The sequence below is a fragment of the Stegodyphus dumicola genome, chromosome X1, assembly GCF_044657685.1.
Source record: "Stegodyphus dumicola isolate Sdum_Otavi_A_Nest chromosome X1, ASM4465768v1".
Classification (NCBI taxonomy): Eukaryota; Metazoa; Arthropoda; class Arachnida; order Araneae; family Eresidae; genus Stegodyphus; species Stegodyphus dumicola.
The window spans coordinates 203611955-203630341 of NC_140780.1; the positions used below are offsets into that span (position 1 = coordinate 203611955).

Genomic DNA, 18387 nt, shown 5'->3' on the forward strand with positions numbered 1-18387 from the left:
GTATCCAGGTAATTTGATTATATGTAAGATCTTAGTTGGAATATTGCAGAAACTGATTCCAGGAAGCTTCTTCTATTGATGAATTGTATTTTCTTGAAGATTTTCACAAAAGATTATCTTGTCTTTAATTCCAATCCAGTCCTTCCAAGATTTTTTCTACTAATTTAGTTTTTCACATGTCTGTAGCCTTTTGCCCTCATCTTCGGCAGAGCCTTGACTAAACTCTACGCGAAATATAAGGTTATTGCTATGCCTAAATTTGAATAAATATTACATTACAAATGCGAAGTCAATAAAGGTCACGAAATAAAAGCCTATGCTTTATAAATTGGCAAAATTAAAAACATAAATATACTGAAAACAATAAAGTGGAACTAAATATATTACATTTCTAGTTTTAAAAAACCCGCGTCATAGAAATCAGAATTAAAAATGGAAATAAATAAAATAGCATAATACAGGCAAAACCTAACTACGTACCACTTTTTTTTTCTTCCAAAAGAAGGTTTCGACACAGGTTTATCAAGTGGTTGGAAAAATTGACGAGAAAACTATTGGCAATAAAATGTTCCTCAGTATATTATTAATTTTTGCAAATGGGTAAACTTAAAAAATGACAATAAGTAAGTTTTAGAAAACAAAAGTAAAGGTAATACAACAGCAGAAATTCTTCACAGTGTGCTCGGCTTCCGCAGTATCTAACAAAAAATGAAATGGGTCTGGTTAGTCAAAGCTGAGATACTAGAGCATTCCATAAAGTTACACATCCGCCTCTGCTCTCCTCTCAGTTTCGAAATAGGGCTTCATTTGATAACTTCAGATTTATAGTGGGTAGTTAATGCCGTTTTTTCTGAGATAGAAATTTGTTAAATCTTTAGGTCAATTATTAAGGAATGTTTATTATTAGGTATTAGAAAAATAATTTCTGCTTGGAGGCGAGAAAAGTTTGTACAAATATTTTTAATTCTGATTAACTGATTAAAATATTATTAACTATTACTTTTATAGAAATGGTAGATAGTCAGTTGATTAATTTGTGTCAAAATGAAAAAGGTCTTCTTTTATCAAAAAGTTTAATTTGCTTATACTAATTAGCTCTATTGAAATCTAGATATTCAATGAATACTTGATTGGAATATGGTTTACTGAGTATTAAACAGTATCTCTAAGAGCGAGATCGATACAGATAGACAGAGAAAGAGAAAATTAAATAGATATGTACTATTTAATACTTGAAGTCTTTGATAAAATATTAGCTGTCTCATAATGTTATTCCTAACAAGATCTTTTCTAAATAAATTCTTTGGATAAACTGTCTGAATTTTCATGCTTGTAAAATTTAAGTTTTTAATTTTATGATTGAAATATGACGCAAAGTACCAGGAACTAAGAATAACTTTTACATAATTACTATATAATGTTTTATGGTATTTTTGCTCAGTGCTTTACTCTTTGGTCGTTTAAAGCGAAGAAGAAAATATGAATTTCCAAGCTTTATTATAAACATCGCTAAGGATAAATACCATTATAACTTAGATTTTATATTGTACCAATATTTCGCAAAACTGCTTAGATTGTTCTTCTTTATGACTCTTAAATTTTGGTCATATTGTGATTTTTTTCTATTAAGTTGAATCTTTAAAATGGTACAATGGTTGCGAAGAAAGTATAATTTGTCTTTAAGGGTTTGACGCTCTGATAGTTTCTAAAATTTCTGAAAGCAGAAAAGGTTTTCTGATAGTCTCTTAAATTCTGTAAAATTTACATGAAGGGAATAACTCTGCCTTAAATTTGCTTTTATATTTGTAAACCATTTAAATCTATTATTTTCACAGCGCAGCTACTGCCGAACTTTCAAAGTAGTTCTAATATATCAAATATTTACATTGATCGACATAATTTTTTGTCATACAAACACGTTAAATGTAGTAAAATAAAAAGCGGTTTTTGCACTTGAGAGTTTATAATGAATGAGATCCCTTCCAGCTGCAATTTATAAAGTTTATAATAACAATTTTTGTTGTACTAATTAGTAAAACATAAAGTTAGGTATTTATATCTTTTCTTGGCTTCAGACACGACAATTGTTTCAAGTCAGAATTCTATGCAAATATCTGTTACACATATTGCAGTTTTCAGCTGTAACACATGGCAGGTGTTAAATAACAATGGACTACTAATTCTTAGATGAAGAGCTCATGTTTGAAGCTTTTATTGATTGTAAGTTTGAGTTTCCTGTAGGCGTAAGTAAAATTAGAAATTTAATTTGATATTGTAAAATTACAGGCGTTTACTTCTGACAAACAGTCAGGAAATTTCGTAAAATTTAGAAGCAATCAGATGCTTGTGTATTTGTATCATGAGCTTTGGACATTTGTTCTGTAAGCTAATATGTAAATGGAATCTCAAATTCTGGCATTAATAAAATTTTTAATTATCTATTATTTATTGTTTACTTGTTTTACTTTGCAAAATTCGTGTTTTGATGCAAGACACTTCATGCAGCTTCTAATAGCTGTTAGACCCAGTTCACCTGACCAGACAGTGTTTTAAAAAAGAATTTAAATCATTTTAAATGTAACCTACTGCTTTCGTAGTAAGAGTTTGATTTAGTCCCAGGTGCGTTTTGATTATATATAAGTATCCTGGTATTTTGATTATAGATAAGTATCCAGGTATTTTGATTATAGATAAGATCTTAGTTGGAATATTGCAGAAACTGATTATTATGTTCAGCACTAGATGTCACATAGATGGATATTTTACAATCTTAACATGTTTTAAACTGGTATAGAGCTAAAAATCTTTCTCTAGTGAGCTTTTCAATGTAACTATCAGTAGATACGCATACAGATGCAAAATACGAATACTTCTCAGTTCGACTACAATCAAGATTAGGAAAGCTTTGCTACGATAACCGGCTCCATATCTGAACTTCGTGTTACGAAGTCTTATTAAAATGAAGGATTACAATATATCATCATATTTGAATAGGTACCCTGAGGATCACAGTCATTCACTGAGTTTCCATGAGAAAGAAATGTAAATCTGTTGTCAGCTCTTATCTTTCAACTGTTAGTGCATCAGTCCGATAATTGAAGGCTGTAGTCCGATTCCTAGGAAAAGGGTAATCATTTGTTTTAAGATACTTTGCTCCAAAACTCACCTTCAGTTTCACAGCTTTAGAGATTGTAAAGGAAACATTAACAGTAAAATCAAATATACTATTACATAAGGAAAAATCATATTATACATTCTTTTATAGCAAACACGCAGCCTTGTAAGTCCCAATCCAGAGACATGCATTTTGTCTCCAGAAATTCTTCACATCGAGGCAACCAGGAGCACACTAAAGCTATCTGTTCGTGTCAATAACGAAGACAAATATATTTATATTAATATGTAAGTAAATAAACGTATGACTTCGTCACATAAAATTAATGAGAAATAGATTGCAAGAAAATTGTAATTAAAATGATAAAAATGTTCAAACGCTCTGAATATTAGATATTCATTTGTGTCTTACGTAAGTCTAACATTCAATATAATATCCTGGCATAAATATAATTTTACATATTTTAGATGTGTTCCATTCGATACTGATTTGAACATATCCATCTATAATAAAGCATATTATATGGGCTAAACAATGGTAACTATCATCACGATGTAGTATAACATTTCTGAGGCATTCCCCTCCTGCAACAAATCCTAAAAGCATATTAATGTTTTACACGCGTAAGCTCTACAATCTAATTCACTAATACCCTGCAAGGTTAACACATTTACATTGAATGATGTAGTGTAATGATAATGAAAATACACTAGAATTTCTTTGTGATTTAATTACCATATTATGGGATTTATTCCTTTTATTTAAGGTAATCAAAGAGGATGTTTTAAATTCTAAACCACCTGACATCTTACTCTCTAAATATTGCACGACATACGTTCATCAACATAATTCAAGGAAAATATAAACTTTGGTTTTCTATAAAAAGTGCATAAAATAACTTTTTCTCTGTTTTATATAACTTACAGGATAGTTTAAAAGTTTTGAATCTGAACTCCATTAAACTGCTTCGGTGAAATATATATATAAAAGAAATAAAAGAATTTTTACTAATGTGTAAATGCTCGCCAACATATTTGAAACCTTAATGTCGTCTTGAAAAAAAAAAAAAAAAACAGTGCATATTCTTTGCTTCCAGACCTGTTCTTCGAAATTCATATCTAAGAAGAAATAAAAGTATTTTTGAAATTATCATTAAAACTAATTAAGTTATTTCTCCCACTTTCCTAGCGTGCCTTCGTGGTGTAGTGGCTCTGCACGCTGGGCCGATATTCCAGACGTCCGTGGTTCGATTCCCGGCGAAGGCGATTACTAATGTTTCATCTTGCTTGTTTCCAAAAATACCTAATGTCTCTACAACTTAATATAATCATCTAAATATTTCAAAATATTCATTTATTCGCCCTGATTCTTTAAACAGCAGAGAACAACCAAATGTCTAAATAACATTGAATGCATTTATGACGTAGAATCAGTTAACCAAAAATACATTGCCATGTTTTTAGATGAAATTTCAAAGAACAAGAGATGGACTGAAAAATTGTCTTTATTCATCAGAACCTTAGCCATTGCATTAAATAAGATTTTCGCAACGTTAGACAGGCTCATGTGCTGTCTCTGTAAAATGTCCTACCTTTACAGGAGAAACATCCGGCTGCTTCCTATTTTATCTATATGCAGGGGTTTTTCAGAATAATGTAAACACCTAAAATATGAAGAAATGTGTGTTTAATGTAATTCAAGCAAATTTGAAGCACCTTTTCATCTAACACTGCTTAAAACATTTTTGAATGGAAACACACAAGTTCTAAATGATGGCAATAGCTATCAATTCCATGACAGATGCTGGGAAGAAAAACGGAATTTTAGCGATTTTCTAGCAAAGATCCATTCACTTCTAAGTCTGGTGTTATGCAGACCAGGGAAAGTGTGTAACTTCATCTTCACGTTCTTTAGGTAGGACAGAACAAACTGACTTAAGTGTCATTGTCGTCTTAAAGGAAGCGGTTATCCACAGGAAACAATAGCTGCACTATTGAATGAGAATGGTTACTTAATATACATAGTTATATGGTCAATGATATTCATTCTTTCGTATAAGGAGATAACTGGATCTGCTGTAAACCATGATATAACTATGGAAGGCGTTACTGAAACAACACCATGAATTACCCCAGGAAGTAAATAGTCTGAATTTTACGTTTTTGCCTCTGTTCTCTACATAAAAACTCGTCCTAATAAGTAACCTGGGTCAATGGACCTTTAAAAGTACGTACCAGAGATGTATTCTTCGATCATTTCCGCTCAAAGTTTTCTTCTCCCATCCCATCCCATCCATTACCCCATCCCACCCCATCCTAACGACTTGGTGGTTCCTAAGCAAACCGTTCACGAAAAGTATCCGTCATTTATGTCATATGCTGTGCTTTCGTTCATGAACCCCCATACTTGTCAGTAAGCACTCCTGCAAAGTGAAGTCGCTGGTATCTGTCATTGCTCTTTACCAAGAAAGAAAAGCGAGACAATGAACTGCTATAGACTTTATTCTCCTCCTCGGGCAGTCACGGGGCAGTCCAGGGGCATTCACGTTGAAATTCAAGTGAGGGACATTGTTGCCTTATCAATGATCAAGATGGAAGATTCAAATCTTAAATATCTTACCTTCTTATACTATTACACACATTTAGTTCAGTTGTAAGGGGACTTTTTGGCCACATTATACTGGTAGTTTTTTTTTTTTTTTTTTTTTTTAAATGGAAGGAGAGCTGTGCTGTAGGAATCTCATCCTTATCAGTAAGGTCTTCTGAAAAGAATTCATTCCTACCGATACCAGTTGTTATCTACAAAATAAATTTCTTGTGATGGACTGTATGTTTTTCTGTGTGAATAAGAGGATTCGGCAGCAACAGTTAATGGTGTGATAGGTTTTGATAGTAGATTGGACCTATTTTCACAACATTTCAGTACGAAACCCAGAAACGGCTTCTTTTTTTTCTTCGATTGGAGATGAGTGATGGGTAGATGGAGAAGTTTGAAACTTCTTGCAATGTGTTAATTCGTACAGTGCCACATGCCTCAGTTCTGCGTCACCTGTCACCTGGTTAACTTACCAAACTTCCCGAGTTAGGACGCAAACAAACACAAGTTGCAAAGTATGCGAGGGTTTTCTGTGTAATAGAAGAGATGGCTTCACGAACTTCCTAAATGAAAATACTGCGCATTCACTTGACGCCTGGAGAGAATCACAGAGCCTCCTGTTTGCCATGAGAAAAACATACAGGATTGTAGCGTGGTCTAAGGAAGAAGTGAGATTGGATGAAAAAACATGGCAATGTAAAATTTAAAATTAAAAAAAATGCAAACTTAGATTAGCATAGGTTTTGAATAAAACTCTATTGAGATTGAAATCTATTGAAAAATAAAAATTTGAATAAAACACTGTTGAGAAATAAAACTCTATTGAGACTCTTTATTGTTCCCTCCACTTCAGGATCAAAATTAATTTTGCTTCTGAACTGAACAAAGAGAAACATATGTAAAATATTTCTTCCACCTTCTTAGCATGCCTTCGTAGTGTAGAGGTCAGCACGTTCGGCGCGTATTCGAAAAGCCCATGGTTCGAGTCCCGGCGAAAACGTTGCTCATTTTTCATCTATGCTGCTTTGAAATAACCTAATGTCTATACGGTGGCGCACGAACTAAAAAAGAGTGGTGGATGATAATTCTCCACCACCAGGATTTGGCTACTGGGTCCTCTAATCTCCAGTCGCTCTTTAAAAGGGGGAGTATATAATGTACTTTTCCAGCCTTCTTAGCATGCCTTCATAGTGTAGTGGTCAGCACGCTCGGCGCGTATTCGAGAGGCCCGTGGTTCGAGTCTTGGAGTTGGTCATTTTTCAGCTCTCCTGTTTACTTAAGGTCTCGAACCTTAACACGTATATCTTAATATAAGTGTGGAAATAAGTATCTTATCTAAATAAATATCTTAATATAAGTGTGGAAATAAGTATCTTATCTAAATAAATATCTTATAATAAGTATGGAAGATATGAGACTTTGCAAAATACACTTATTATATTACCTTATTTTCCAAAGTAAACATTAATCATACAAAACTTTTCAAATATTTTAAATACGCCCAAAATTTGTTATTAACATTCTCGCATTTTATAATTAACTTAATCCTAATATGCTCTATTAATGAATTCTGTACCCGAAAGGGGAAAAATACGTAAAATGGCTCGTGTAAAGTGCGTTTAAGACACAGTAAAAGTCTTTGAATAACCTCATAATTCTATCTGAAATTCTGTGATAAATTGCTTAATTTTAATTATGTAAAACACTGCTCTAACAAAGCTGCTTCTGTGCATTTTCGTCCAACGGATAGAACATCTTTTGGGTGAGCTAAAGGACAAAACTAAATTAGCAGCTAAGTTATAATAATCAAGCATGTAATAAATAATGAAAATATCTGAATAGTTAATGAAAAAAGCTTTGCAAATGCATATTATGTCTCACAGGACTCTCTTGCAACTCATTTTATGTCAAATAAATTAAGAGAAATGACACTTGTATCAATTTCTCTTTTACCTCTAATCCCATTAGCCTAAAAATTTTGAACACCTTCGCTCTTTTATGTGGTATCGTAGACGTAATCTTCCATTCAGCCAATAGAAAAATATTCAAGAACACTAAACTTGATACGAAAAGCTTCGCACAGTATTTTTTTAAAGTTCTTATCAACATTTTATAAATTTGGAAAAGTGCATCTCTTGTGAAAGAAGAACCATTTGCGGAAGAGAAGCAGATCTTCTGAATGAGTATTCTCAGTGCATTTGCCTAAATTTTAAAGATGATTGCACTGAGAAGAAACATCGAGAAGGCTGGTGGTTTAAAATTCATTCAAATCATTCTTACTTCCGTCAATACTTTTTATTTGTATTCTTACTACATGTTCTTGCGAATTAAGTTTTATTTTATATGACAGTTCTTGAATACACAGTTCTCGGAGTTTATAAATATAGACGCATTGCATTGTGGTTTACAAAAAAATAATTTCGATATATGTGATCCACGAATTAAATAAAAGTACTGACGATTTAGATTTGAAGGCAACGTTATTTACTCGGGCTGTAAAAACGTAGATTCATCATCAAAGTTTGTACATCTGTGTGTGTTTATGTTCCAAAATCCACATTATTTGCTTGTCAAATGTATTTATAGAGCCTAACTCTTGTACAAATCTACTGAGTTTAAATAATTCATAAGCAGTATTTATATATACAAGCTTTCGATATAGCAGATACAGGTTTTTGCTTCCTCATCATTTGTAGAGGATATTATGATGAAATTAGTTGCGGAACTGAAGACAAGGAGACGTTTGTAAATAGAAAATTTAACTTAGCCCTATTCGCTCCCAAATATCGAATTAGTGTTAAATGTTCATTGCAGTTTTAATAAAATTAATATAAAGCGCTCAGTGCTTTTAGTTCCAAAGTTCATTTGTATACTTGAGAAGAAATTTACGGACTTAAAGAGTTTTCTTTGCATCTTACAGTGCGAGTTTTACCAGATTTTAACCAGATCTTTGAAGAAATTAAAAAATTAAAATTTCATAGTTTGGACTATAACTGTTCTTAGCCCATGAATATGTACCCGGCTTAAAAAAATTAACATCAACTTAACGTGAAACAGGTTGAGATTAGTTATTAATATTTCTAATTAGTACTATTAACTTATAAATTAATTCCTAATTATTGATTTATAAATATATGCAAGGGAAGTGTCATATATATCTTTAGTTTAAATATGAATGGTCTATATCGCCTTTCTCTAAAAAATTAAGTGATCTTATTATACTTGAAACAACGTCTGCAGCAAAATGAAATGTCAATGTAGAAATAAAGCTAATTATAAATGCGTTAAAATTCATCAAACAAGTGCTGCATATATTGTGAAATATAAAGGCATTTCTAGAAGAGAAAAAAAAAACATATTGTATAAGTTGTAGCAGCTACTTAACGGTGCTTTTGCATCACCATATTTGCATTCTGGAATGCAGAGAAAGGTAGATGGAAATTTAGAGTTCATACTAGGCTTTCCATTTTATTTATTTCATTCAAGTTATCGCTTTCCACAAATCGACGACATGTTTAATGTTGGCTTTCTAATGTTGAAGTTGACCTTTGTTGAGATTTGTTGTCAGTTTATTGCTCCTATTTTTATTTTCCAGTTCAAGTTCATGGAAAAACCCTGAACTTCTCCTAACATTTCTTCTTGAGAAAAGAATCAGTATGAACCCTCGGTTATGCAAAATTATCGTTTTGTTATTTGCGGAAGATAATATTTTTTCTGGAATCTATTTTTCAATAACAGGCTTGTTACTTCGTAGATTACTGCAGGATTCTAATGCAACAAATCTTGGTTTCAAATACCAATTAAAGAAACAAAATTCATAGACTTGCAATCACACATTCTGATTCTGATCTGTATGTGCAAAAAAAAAAGTCAGCTTCTAGCCGCAAAATTTAGAACAAGAACGCTGCATTTTATGTAATACATATTATAACAATTTTAATTATTTGTGAAGAACATAACTAAATTAATGTACTACTAAATAGTTTTAACGTCCCATACATATATCAAAATTACTGAGCGCTTTTTCTGTGTGTTATCATGTACTTTCATTTTCTTTTCAGTCTTTAATGGTCGAAGTTTGGCTGAAACTATAATTTACCAAAATTACATTAATTAATTAAAGTTCATAGAGATCTCAGTATTTCTAATAAATAATTATAACTACACTTTTGTCATTAGAGTAATCGGCATATATTTTAAGATGCGAATAGTACACAAACCTGAAAATAATGCGTTGGTCTAAATAGCATTGAGCATATAAATTAACTTTTATGTTTAAAGTGTACCTTATATCTGCACTAAGTAACTACATATAAATGTGTGGGGAAAACTGTTTCAGCGATATAAGTAAAGAGATATTAAGATATTTAAAGTTACAAAGAAAATATAATTGCGTCGAAAATGAATTATGTCTTCCTGGCTATTTCTATTCCTAAAGCAAAATATCCCACTTTGCTAAATTACATTTACACGCTAGCTCACATATCAGAAAGGCTTAACAATATAAGTCTTCCGTCAATTGCAAAATTCCTCGAAGACCTGCCAAAAATAAAGAAAAAGTGAGCTGCGCATCCAAACCCAGAAATTAATTTTTAAAAGCCCTTCATTAATAAGGAGCATTAATTTCGAATCAATTAGTCACAAAAATTCGATTTTCCGTACGCCATCAAGATTAATCATCTCATTAAAATTTTGTAGTTGAGGCTTTTACCTCCTTTCAGTTAATTGATGGGGGTCTGTGAGCTACGCAGTTGATTAACTCAGAGAAAGGTTAGATTCTCCGAAAGAAAAGAAAAAAATAATAGTAATTAAAAGTTGGGAAGTGAAGGCTTTGAATCAAAAAAGGGACTGCGAGTATTAGAAGAAAAGATAGCCGAATTCTTACCTTTGATTTATATCCGAAATTTGCTATTTCGATTTGGGCATCGTAGGTACAGATGTCGTTTTTTCGTCTTTTTTAACCTCCTTGCGTTACCATATTGATGTGCTCGTGCAAGTTAGTTTCAGTAATATTTAATTAAATGGGATCTTTCTTTCCACAGGTGAAGCGAGAATCATAAAATAAAAATTCTATCCAAAGAACAAAATTATACTTAACTTCTGACAATAAAATAAATGAGTATATGTATGCATATATTCTAAAAACCCTTTGAAGTGAAACTAATTGATCGAACTAAAATCTTCATTTAAGAATGAAATCTCACTGCTGGCGAAAAATTTACTTTCAATCTTGACGTACGGTATCTTTTGAAAACGCTTTCAGAGGAATTTAAATAATTTAAATTTATTTTTGTAAAATACATTGCAGACTAAAAATATAAATTAAATTCTCACACATACACCTGTTCCCTCTATCTAATACAAGCATATATATATTTACATACCACCATTAGGTTTATAATACTTTCATATAAAATCACTTAGTAATAACCTAACATGCTGTCTACTTGCCGTTGATTATGTCACAAAACGTATGGTGCAGACTATCAGTTCTTACTACTTACGTAAAGAATGGCTTAATGGTTCGTACAATATGTTTTCATCTTATTGAAACGGATTCAAGAAACTGAATATATGAAAAACTAGAATAAACCAGCTAAAACCATGAGTTGAAAGGGAACCTTAATCTGAATAAACATGGACTGTCTAATTTACATTCAAGCATGGAAAGCGTGGGTGAAAAGGGAAGTGAAAGGAAAGCGGCTTTAACTAAACTATTATTCAAAATAAATAACTAAATCCTCACAACCTCCTTTTCTTTCTCATTTGTTGTCCGAAATTGGTATTTGGGGGGGGGCAAAATAATCGTTTTGATTTATTTGAAGTGACAAAAGCTGCTTTTCAATACTCTTTCTTGCCTTCTTACTAGCAGTGAGAAGTTTGATTTGCACGTTTGAAGGATGAATAGCAATACTAATAGATAATAGATCTTTGTAAAGGTTGTAGAGTCATTAGGTAATTTTGAAGCAGGGGATATGTAAAATGTGCTGTGCCCTAGCGGGAAACGAGGTGACCGGAAAATTGCCGACAGGAAAAAGGCCCACAGAAAAAATGCTCACAGAATAATGCTCACACGTAGAATAGCTCACACAGATATATCCTCACATGGAAGTAAGCCCACTGATAAATAAAATACGTATAAATATCCTTAGAGTAATCAATCAATAATAAATCGATTTGAATATCGATTGAATGTTGAATGTTCCAAGAAAAATTATTTAAATTATATGATATATATATATCATATAATTTATCATATATTATATGATATATATATCATATAATTTATCATATATTATAAGATATATATATATATATATATCATATACTTTATCATATATTATATGATATATATATCATATAATTTATCATATATTATAAGATATATATATATCATATACTTTATCATATATTATATGATATATATATCATATAATTTATCATATATTATAAGATATATATATATCATATACTTTATCATATATTATATGATATATATAGATATATAATATAATTTAAATACATTTTCATATATATATCAATCATTATATTATATATATACACCAAAACATCTATGGTATATATATATATATATATATATATATATATATATATATATATATCAAAAACTGTATAACTGTGTAGATCCAGTTGCTATATAAGATTAATAATGAATTAGGAAAAGGAGAGAAAGAAGGAAGAAAAAATTAAATAGAATTATACTGTGAGAAATTATTAAACTTTTAATTGTTAAAAAAATAATAGTAAATATAAATTATACATTTTATAATATAAACATTTCAAAAAATAAGCTAGCATAAATAATTATTTTATTTAAATTATGTAAAATACCTTATTATATATAAATCATAAATATATATTTCAAAAGGTTATAAATACATAAACGTGCTGAATATTAACTAATATATGTAAATATGTAATTTTATCATCGATTTCACCATAGTTTCTTACATGATTCGCGATTACCAAAGGTACGTTTTCATATTTTCTTTCTTTTTTTTTTTACTTCAATACGCCATGTATTTACAATAGCTAATAATAAACGTTGATAGGCTAAATATTTTTTTCAGCCCGTCAAATTCTGGAATACCCACATACTGGGATGGCTACAATTAAATAATGAATTTAGTACCTTATGAAAGCTTTCGTATTTTTCGAAAGCTTTTTCATAATCATTTCAAACTTCGATTGGAAACTGCGGTCTTCTAGAATGTTTTCGGATCCAAACTTAAGTTACTACACTCAAAGATCAATTTCTATAGATACGCATCAAAAGTATGCAAAAATAGAGTAAAAAACAAAAATTAACTATTGGCCGTTACAGGAATAAAAATGTCCTACAGGGGCAGCGATATAAAATATACATGCAAAATTTTACTATAATTTTCATTCTGTTAATACCGCCCCTGAAATCGTTCATGTGAGCATTTGTCCAATAATTTTTAAATAGTCAAATAATTTTTCTTTTAAACATTAAGTATGTGTGAGATGTTCAAAATCGATTAGTTATTGATTGATTAATATAAGGATATCTATACGTATTTTATTTATCAGTGGTCTTATTTCCATGTGAGCATATATCCATGTGAACGTTTTTCTGTGTGAGCATATTTCTAAGAGTGCATTTTTCCGTGTGAGCTGTTTTCCAAGTGGGCATATTTCTGTGTGGGCTTTTTTCCTGTGAGCATTTTTCTGTGATCATTTTTTCTGTGGGCGTTTTTCCTGTGGGCGTTTTTCCTGTGGTTTTTTTTTCCTAGAATCGGGACTCGAACCGTAGACCTCTTGAATACACGTCGAGTGTGATACCGTTACAACACGAAGGCATGCTCGAACGAGGGAGGAAGTACCTTATATACTATCCCTTTTAAAGGGCGACTTTAAAAGGTTTTCCTCGGTGTGCTTTAAATTATTAAACACAGCATCTACATATCTTTTAATTTCGCAGTTTTATGTCTCTAAAAAGTTGACAAATCTAAAAAACTGCTATATACCTATGAAATTACTCCATACATAAATGCTGCGTGCATATGAGACCTCAAGGCATTTGAAGTAAGTCTGGTAATTTGGTTTAGCTGATTATGGGAAAACACACTAGGGAAAGAGAAGCAATAGGCCATCGTGGAGGACTTTCTAAGGAAACCCGGCTCGCATACACAAGGGGAAACGTATAGTTAAAAGAAATAAGAAAACTTTATATCCTGGATAATTAAAACATGGACTGTAGAGTCAGTAGGTTATTTTGAAGCAGAACACATGAAAAATGAGCAATGCCCTCACCGGGACTCCAACCTAGACCTCTCGAACACGCGCCGAACTTTGCTAAGAGTTACACCACGAAGACATACTGGAAGGAGGGAGAAAATGACCTGCTATGACCATAAGACCAACTTGTTTGGTTAGGTGGGTCGGGCTGCGCCCACTTCTAGTTCCTTATATACTTCACTTTTAAAGGGCGACTGGGGATTAGAGGGCCCAATCGCCAAATCATGGCGGTGACGAATTATCGTGGACAACCTTTTAGTTCAGGCGCCACTGCAGAGTCATTAGGTTATTTTGAAGCAGAAGATGTGAAAAATGTGCAGTGCCTTTACCGGGACTCGATCATGGACCTCTCGAATACGCGTCGAGTGTGCTACCGTTATACCACGAAGGGCATGCTGGAGGGGGAAGAAAATACCTTATAAGGTCTTTGATAATATTTATTGGATTAATAAGGCCATTTCGGATGAATCTATTAGATTTTAAAGTTGTTTTCCCTTTCCCTTCCACATTTGGCTTTCCTTTCTGAACGAAAACAAATTCAGTTTCATTGCATCTCCTCAGAATTCAAGAAAAACCTCAATTTTTCAACCCAACCACTGGAATAATATTTATTATAATCATAGATGTGTGATTGTTAAGTGCTATAAACTTTGCTCTCTTTCTAGGTGATATATCCATTTTAGTACGTTTAAATGAACGAATGTAAAACGTACTTAAATATTATGCAAAAGTACCTTGCTCTTCTCATAGAAACAAACTTAAAAGGTAAAATAATCCTACTTTTTTATCTAAACCAGTTCTAAATAGTCAACAGTAGACATCCAGATGACGTTAAGGCAGACATAACTGATTTGAGGGAATTGTTGGAGCCAGCTGCAAACCAACTTAAAATTTTGTGAAAAAAATCGCTTTGCCCTAATTAATTTGCACGCTATAGTATGTGTTGAAAAACTCTGGCAAGTTTAGAAGTCGTTAAAAATTTGTAAACCACCGACTGGAGAGGGTTTGTTTTGATAATTTAAGCTAAATTTAAATATAAAGCGATCAACAATGAATGGAAATAGAAGATGTTTTAGATTCTCCTTTCTGATACAAGAAAAAAGTTTTTATGCTGAAATTTTAATTCCATCTTGATTTATTCGGTGACTGTTCGTACTGACACCGATAAGAAATGACCTGAATTCTCCAAGATTGAAATTCGGTAGGTAATCTGTAAAAACTGAAGAACGCTTTTTATTAACAGCAGAGAAAATAACTTGGAAGTGGAATTTAGAAGGGATAAGGAATCAGAGAGGAGGTACATGATATGACAACACGATTATTTTCGCTTTTTTTTTTTTTTTTTTTTTTTTTTTTTAAGAAACTAAACTCAATCATCAAACAAATCGAACTGCAAATGAAGCATGGATTTAAAAGAAAATTATAAAAAATAAATTACTCAACCGATATAAATTTTTATTGTACTGAACAGTAGACACACTCAAAGCCCGCATGTATATATATATATATTTCGAAAATGCTCAGCGTGCACATCTTTGAAGATACACAAACACCTTTGCGTCCATTTCATTTACGGCTAGTATACCATGGTCGACTACAGTCATAGTATTGGTGATACGTTTGCGAAGATCATGGAAATTAGTGAAGAAAGCAGGCACAAGATAGAATATCTTAATAAATCTTCGTCTACAAGAAAACGTCACGTGAGATTAAATCAGGAGACAGAAGTGGCCACTAGACTGATGCATCATCTCACCTTGCTATGTGTTAAATCCACCGCAAATTTTCTTTGAGATAATCTCCCAAATGATCTCCGTCTTCATGGGAACTTTTGTTCGAGGTACTGCCTCAAATGGTCTCGATAATGGTCTTCATGACAGTAAGCCAAACAACTCTTTTGATGAAAGAAAACTCCTTTCTTCCTGGTGGTTGAAGCTTTTTTCATAAAATTCTTTCTTTTAATTTGAAACTTGTAATCGGAAGTACCCTTCTACAAATAATAGTTAATGGAATAATTAGCTGTATCTACTTTTTTTCTAACATTCTGCGTGAAATAGTTCAGCGAAAAGTGATCTTTCCGAAGAAAGATGATTCGAGACAGGAATTAATATTCTAGCAATTATATTAATTACCTGTTATGGCAAAAAACAAAATAAAATATTTATTCAATAGGGCAGGAGGGAATGAGCATATTTATTAGTAATTTTGGAAGAAATCGACGTTTTTGGAAAATCGCATAGTTCCTAGAAAGTTATTTATGTGATGAAAAACGGAAAGGTAAAAAGTAGCTTTTAAACGAAGAAATAAGACTATTGAAAGTAGTAGAACAAATTGCACGAACTTTTCACCTTATTTAAAATTATAACTAGCAAATAAATCAGAAAGGCTCTCATTTTACTGCAAGTCCAGATAAAATTTCCTTTAAATGCGCTTTTCTTCTTTGAAACATCATTATTCGCTAATCTTCAATAAGCTAAATTTATACTTCAAATTTAATAACCTTAAATTGTAAAATAAAAACTGCTAAAATATTTAATATTGAAGCTTAAAAACCTTATAATAAAAAGACGTCCATTTATTTTATTTCTCTTTTTCGGTAACCTTTTTTTCTTCATTTCCAAATAATATTGGAAATTAATTAATTGCTTTTTGTGAGAAAAAAATCATATGAATTTCTTTTCGTCGAATTCCGTTGAAATATGTTAATCAGTTTTATTAGATTTAATTGAAATAAATTCAAAACTCCTGCCTAAATCCGAGCCACTGCAGAGTCTGGTTGATAGCACTAAATTTATGCCTTCCAGTTTGACAGATACCGGTGATTAATTAATGAGCGATGGTTTCTGCATGCCTCTGGTGAATGTTTGAAATGGTTTCATATACTAATTAAAATCACGACTTAATATATCAATGCTAAATAAACTTCTACAATTATTAGGTAATTTTTTTTGAGGTATGTTAGTTTAAAAATACCACGCAAAGGAATTTCAAAACATATTGCATATGCCAGTTCAATTGAAGCTCAAGTATACTTTACCTCTTTACTGTATAAAAGTTTTTCAGCAAATATTTTCGTCATTTATAATTTAAAATTAAAGAATATAGTTTTTCTATTATGAAAATAAAATCTGCGTTTGAAAACAGAACGATACGCTTCATCATGAGTTGAGACAGTTAATATGAGCATAATACAGTACACCAAATTCACGCTGTAATTTCGAGACTCAACAGAGACCGTATAATCAATTCATATTCATATTCAAGTCTAAATTTCTTTAAATTGAAAGATTGCGCGAAAAGAACTTTTACGGATAAAAATTAGTATGCTTTGCATTCAAACATTTGAATTCAACTGACAATACATAAATCTCACGCGCAAAAACTGTTATCAGAAACAATTTGCATATGTTTGCGGTTTTTTCCTAACAAGAGCTTATACGAGTCCCCTTCCTTTTCCTCCGTTTTTTTTTTCGGGGGGGGGAGTCTACGATCTGATATTTTCATTTATTATTTGTGTAAACTGCAAAGGGATCTACGCACATTAGGCTTCAAAAGTTAAAATAAAGAATACGTGCCTATCGTTGCTTTTACATTTCTCATAGTTTTTATTTTTTTATATATGAGGCAGTTTGGTTGATTTTGCAGAGACATTCCAGGTAATGCTGCAAAGCACATATGCTTATTGTACAACACAGAAATAATATCAAAGAGAACAGTTTATGCTTCCTAATGCATGGTTTATTTCTGTATCATTTCAAATTAAATTTATTTTCGTGTTCACATAACGCCCGAATTTTATGTCTCACATTTTGTCAAATATTCTCTAAGAGTACAAATTCGGGTAGTGAGACGGTATTTTTGTAATTTTAAGGCATGTAAACAGCAGCTAGCGTCGCACATTTGTTGCAGTATGCTCACGGTTATTCTTGGAGAATTTGGAACTAAACTGCATTTGCTTTGATGATTTCAGATTTAATTTTAAAATACGATCACGTTTCCATTGATCTACTATTTTTTTATCCAATGACGGGCAATTGCATATTAAGCATTGTCCATTCCTAAGGTCAGAAGTGCTGACCATTTTATGGTGAAGACACCTAATTGGCGGTCGCCTTTACCTCCTATGAAGCGACGGACAGTTACAACCACGCCTTGTCTGGGATTCGAGCCCTGGCCCTTCGGTACTGCAGAAGACTTCCCTAACCACTATACCGCCTGGGCGGCTTTGATATACTATTATTTTTCTTGTAAATTTACTCCACGAAGTCTCGCGAACGTCATACTCAAAGCCAAGTTCATTGATATTTGTCTCACATTCTTACCTTTGGAGACAGATGAATCCTTTTGTAGCTTAATTCAGGAGTACATTCTTTGAAGGGATAAACTGCTGTAAT

The 18387-nt window shown here is 31.9% G+C and overlaps 1 protein-coding gene across 2 annotated transcripts in view; it reads right to left on the reverse strand.

The window, feature by feature from the left end:
* Window positions 1-18387, reverse strand: part of LOC118200328 (uncharacterized) — a 727671-nt gene that overhangs the window by 241441 nt on the left and 467843 nt on the right. The window lies entirely within an intron of this gene.